The sequence below is a fragment of the Vicia villosa genome, linkage group LG6 (genome assembly GCF_029867415.1).
Source record: "Vicia villosa cultivar HV-30 ecotype Madison, WI linkage group LG6, Vvil1.0, whole genome shotgun sequence".
Taxonomy (NCBI): Eukaryota; Viridiplantae; Streptophyta; class Magnoliopsida; order Fabales; family Fabaceae; genus Vicia; species Vicia villosa.
This window is the reverse complement of record NC_081185.1, coordinates 54640963-54646962: the sequence shown is the minus strand read 5'-3', so window position 1 is coordinate 54646962 and position 6000 is coordinate 54640963.

The window sequence follows — 6000 nt, the reverse complement described above, 5'->3', positions numbered from 1 at the left end:
ATCTTCTTCCAAATTTTTGTCTTGATGAGTAGGTGGGGATTCGTCAGTGGAGTGACTTTCTTCGACTGGTTCATTAGGCAATATGGTAGCAATTGGCCTAACGTCTTCAAAGACTGGCGAGAGAACATGAGTTTGATTTTGAGAGGTACCTATGTTAAACATAGCAAAGTTAGTCATAAAGATAAGCCTTTGAGGGGTTTAGTTGACGAAAGTTAAAGTTTGACAATTACCGTAAAGTTTGTCAACATTAATGGTAAAGCCATGGTCCTTGAAACCTGAAGTGGCAGTGCCAGCGTCTTCCTGCAATAACAAGGTAAATGTCAGTTTAATTATTTGGTTAAGATCACAAGATAATATGTGGGGTGGAACCCAAATACCTTGGTTGGGATATTGTCTGGACTTGAATTATGACTTTCCACAACGAAAGCATTACTAGCAGTTTTCAAAGGAGACACTTCAGAGGACGCCTTATCACCAGGAGAAACAGTTTTAGAGGGACTTATCCTTTTCCCTTTTCTTGAAGGGGTAACAGCTTTTTGTCTTTTCTTGTGTCCTTGTCTAGTTTGGGGAGGGGATTTATCTTCGCCATCTGAGGCAGCTGTCGAGGAAGCTTTCCGCTTCGAACCTGTTGGGGGTTTCGAGCTCTGGTAAATAGACGATAAGTAAGATGGATACTACTCACAGATTGTACAAAATCAAGAATATGAGATGAGTATGTACCGTGGGCTTCTTGCCAGTAACGATGGAATCACTTTCACTTGGTTTGTTGCTCTTAGATGTCCCAGAATCTTTTTGGGCAGAAGCTTCCTTGATCTTCCTCCTTCGTGCAACAGCTGTAGTTGAAACTGAAATCAGTATATCAGCAAAGAAAAGAAAAGTCAGTCGAAAAGATTGTCTTAATCCAAACCTTCAGGTATTGGGGTCAGAACACGAACATGTTTAAGATCTATATGAAGATGTCCTTTGAAAGTATCCAAGGTATGCTTAGTCGGAACCACTCGTTCAGCGTGTTTTTTGGTACTCTCTCGAAGAATTTTGAGAGCATTCCCACACACGAACCAGTCTGGGAAAGGAGGACTTAGAGCCACACCAAAATCAGCACTTGGTAGTGGAGGGAATTTTGGAGGATTAAGTTTGAAAGCCACTTCATAACGTAGTTCTGGTCGAACATACGAGGGCAACTTCAACTTATCCAGTTTGGCGGAAATCTTTTCGCGCAAAATGACTGCGGCCTCACGAACGGTCCGACTAAGATCATCAGGCCTATAGATAGTTTCAAAGAATTTTTGAAAAGCTTGGATTTCTTTAATATGAGTTGAAGTACCTTTTTGAAAATTCTCCTGCACATCAGTAAAAGCTGCAGTTAGTTCTTGAGCAAGGCTATCAGCATCAAAGATTTGGGAGCTATAATAATCCGTCCACCATTGATGAAAGTCTGGTGTAGAATAAAAAGCAGGTTCGAAAGAGACAGGAGGAAGATTGGTGGTGCCAACGTATTTGTTGATTTTTGTTTTACATTCTTCTTCAGTCAAGTACAAAGTATGGAAACACATATGGTTTCTTTTCTCATATATACACTTGGGTTTTATTTGAACCAACCCAAACTGTCTCGAGACCAAATTTGGTTGGTAGCACATGAGAATACATTGACCTTTTGATGGTCGAAGGCGATGGGAAAATAACCTTGGAGTCAGAAAGGCTTCCCAAATTTCCATAGACTCAGTTTGTTGATCCTGAGATATTGATGGGAATTTTCGAGTAAACCATTCAGGACCTATTGTTCTGTGTACAAAGGGGGCCATAGAAGGATCGAACTGGTTACGCCGGGCAAACATCATTGAATACGCCAAGAAGTGTTCACGAAGCTTTCCAATTTCTTCTTTTGGAGTTAGGTAAGCTAACCTGGTCCCTTCTATAGTTCGATTCTTGATTTTGCTATCCTCCTCATTGACGTTTCCTCGAAAGGGAAGATGAGTTTCAAATGTAGCATTAAGCCACAGTTGTAATAGCCAGAAAGGGCCAGCATAAAGTAAACTACCGGATTTGAAATTCTTGGTGAGGGTTGCAGCTTCGCTGAGGTTTTCATAAAGAGACCTAAAAGCAGTTGGCTGAGGTTGAGCTTTTTTCCAGTATGCAACTGATTAGCCATGCAAAGGTATCTCTTTGCAACTTGAATAGATCTTGAGCAGAAGGCACATCGTGAAAGCCATAGCGCTAGAAAAGCAATATGTTCTTCATCGGATACTGCCGTTTCGGTGGTAATATGATGCTTCTGGATGAATGCAGTATAAGTGACTTGTGAGTCATTAAAACCAATAGTATCATTATCCATTTCGTTAGGATCGAAGGTTTCGCCAGTTGGTCGAAGTCCTGTAATCGCAGCCACATCAAAAAGAGTAGGGGTAACCATTCCACAGGGGAGATGGAAAGTGTTGTGAGAAGCATCCCAAAAGTGAACCGCTGCTACTAACATGGGTTGGTTGTATTCTAAACCTGTCTTTGACAGTTGAATCAAATCGTATATTCCTAACGATTTCCAGAAGGATTCTTTCTGTTTCTCTACTTTTTCTAACCAGGCATAGTACAAATCAGGATCTTTGGCTAAAGGAATTGACCTAAACACTTTTACAGAGTTGGTCATATAGTTTAACCTAATTTTCGCTAAAGCTAAAGGAGTCACAGTTGGAGTTTCTTCCATGTTAGCAGATTTTCCTGAGGGAGAACAGCCATCTTCATCTATCCTAATTTTGCTAACTAATGGTCTAGTCTTGTAATAAGCAGGGAAGAATTTATTCAGAGATGGGATATTTTCACCTGGTAATGGACCCATAAAAGCGAGAGATTTTCCAGAAAGTTCAAAGGGAATGATTACCTGGGAAGCGTAAATAGCGCGTATTTCTTCGGTGTTAGGGTTTTGAACGTGCTCTTGTTCCCCAGACCGTGTTGTTGATTGGAGCTTCAGAGCAGGTTGAAGAACATTTGAAGATGAAGCCATAAAGAAATTTCTGATTAAGAGAGCGAGATTTTGAAGAGATGGAAGATGTTTGGTTTTTTGAAGAAGATGAAGAAATAGGAATGAAAGGTTGTGTAGAAGTGCAAGACCAAGTATTTAAAGGTTTAACGGAAACCCTTTTTAAATCTTTTGGGTAAAATCCAAGGAACACGTGGCGGCTGGTGATTTAATCCAACGGCGGTCGAATAAAGTTAGCTTCACTCCTAGTATGTAGGAGTAATGATCAAGAAGTAAGGTTAAAACGTGGGAATATAAGTTATGAGAAGACATCTTTGAAAATGACAAGACGTTTCGGAAACAGGGTCATCAATGATTATGACGTTAGTCAGCAGTCTTGGAACTCTCAAAGATCAATAAAGAACGAAATCTTATAATGACAAGAAACGCCTATTTCTGTTGACTCTCGAAACAGGCATTTATTGGGGGCAATTTGTTAGCTGAAGATTTCGTTTTGTAGTATTTGTCCTTCGAAGAAGTAGAAAATCGAAGGAAAGATGGTTACTGATGGCCATCCCTTAAAAATAAAAGAATGGCTACTGATGGTCATGCTTCGAGAGTAAAGATTTCTAAGTTCGCTATGAAGATAATGAATACTGAAAGCTAGTGAAAAGTAGGTATCTTCGGGGACTTAGACAAATTTATAAATATATTCAAGTATTACTACTTAGCGTGTTTTTTTCGTAGTGTTTGTTTAATACACTGCCACGCGTCGAAGACAGACTCAGGCGGGAAGATTTGAAATTCGAATACGGTTTCGTAACTGTCCAAGTAACAGATGGCATCGCTAGAAGTTCTTATGAGAAACGTGGCAGCAGATTAGTATAGGACCGTTAAGGTCGAAACTAGTATAAATAGGAGTCTTAATGTTAGGATTCTGTGTGTTCATTTTGTACAAATCACTCACATATTTACTCAAGTATCAAGCGTTAAGAGAAAGAGTTTGCTGAGAAAATGTACGTATGACACCACCACTTTAATACATGTGTATTATCTTTTGTTTTAAATATCTTCCAGAATTACTGCATTTCGTTTACTTCTTGCCATTTACATTTCTGTATCTTTACTTTAATGTCATTTACTTTCGAATTACTTTCATGTTATTTACTTTCAAAGTCTTTAACATTTCTGCAGTTTAAGATTCTTTACGTTTCAATAGTCCTTTTAATTTTCTATGTTATGTTACTTATCTTTTCGCTGAAGTCACATTTATATATAACAAAGTGATTGTCAAGACTATTTGTTCTTTAATCGAACAACGCTTATTGAAGAAGACAAATAATGAATATGGTTCGAATGAACGTTGATGACAATCTTCTTGACTATGTGTCCTAGGATCAATCTAGTCGATCCTGCGAGTAACCAAATCATATTTATTATAGTTTGGAAGACTAGCGGTTGTTTACCGGAAATCACCGTAAACAGTTCTTCAACCAACATTTACTTTATCTTTTAACCGTTATTTCAACCAAGTAGGCTGAGATCAGTTGTTGCGATCAGGGGATAGCCTCTGAGTCGAAGCTATCTGGTGGTCACGAGTCACCCCAAAAGTTCAAGGCCAGAATGTTTACCTTTTTGCTAGAAATCCTTAAGTCTAGGTTTGTCCCGTCAGTCACGAGTCACCTGTCGGTCGAATCTAACATTCAGTGTGGAAAAACGTTATATTTGTTATCAGCCTTAGGAAACCGTTCTGTAGGCAAACACTTTGACAAAACAGATACAATCCCAAAAACTTTAGCACGCGGTCTTAAGATCAACTAGTTGATCTTGCAAGTAACCCTTAGTTTCATGGCTTTGGGAGGACCAGCGGTTGTTTACCAATTTCCACAATAAACACCTACTCTTCGCCTTCCTGTTGCCACAAAACCAAGAAAATTTCTTACCTTTTGTAGGAACATCAACTAACATACTATCTTCAACGAACTTTGAAAACTCCCCTCATTCCGTACTATTGGAATAAAAAATCTACCAATCCTCTCTTTACGATTCTTCACCGAATTAAAATCACCTCCAATCAATAAATCTCCACCTGAAAACAATGATTTTAACCTCAATAAAATCCTTCATAACTCTCTCTTTAACACCAAGGAACAAGGAGAATAAACATTAACGACATAATATATAAAGTTATGCCATCTAACTTTTATCCCCAAGAAACCCACACCTTTAAAACTACAAATAACCTCCAAATCAAACAACTTCCAAATAATCAACAAACCTCCCGACATAGCTTCGGAACTAGAGAAAGAATAATCACACTCCGGCAACCCCCACAAACTTCTCGCTAAAGCATCCGTCACCGAAGATAACCTTGTCTCTCGAATAAGAAAAATATCTGCCATCTATTTTTTTAAACATGACAAACCCTTCTTCTGTTGATTCTACTACCTCCTCTAATGTTCAAAGACCCCACTATCATTGGCAAAGATTTGTTAGCTCCTTCCCACCTACCTTTCTCAACCTATCTTTTTTCTCCATCTCTACAATTTTCTTTTTAAAATCTTTTTTAGAATCCTCCACCACAACACCATAAATTTATCCCTTATCCTATAATTACTCCTCACAATATATGATTCTTCAAACTGATTTCCCTAGAAATAAAAACCAAAAGATCCAAATTCCTTAGCTGAGCCAGAGAAATCGGATGATAATGTCCTCACTGCATGAATTTTATTCACAACAATATCTTGCCCATTATCCATAAAAAGATGCACCGGATCACCCTTTTTTTTCTTTTTTTAATGCTATATCGTTTAGATTTTGCGGACCCCACCACACCAAATCGACAAAAAATTCAAATCTCACAGCTTTATTATATTGTTTCCTTTTCACTTTCTAGGCTAAAGACACAACTTTCAATATACCACAACTATACAGAACCGATACCTTAGAGCCAGATAAAGACAAAATGTCCTCATCAATATTTTTCCTGCTATCAGATTGACCTTCCCTTACTTGGCACTTACCCACAGCAACATCAAAAGACCCTA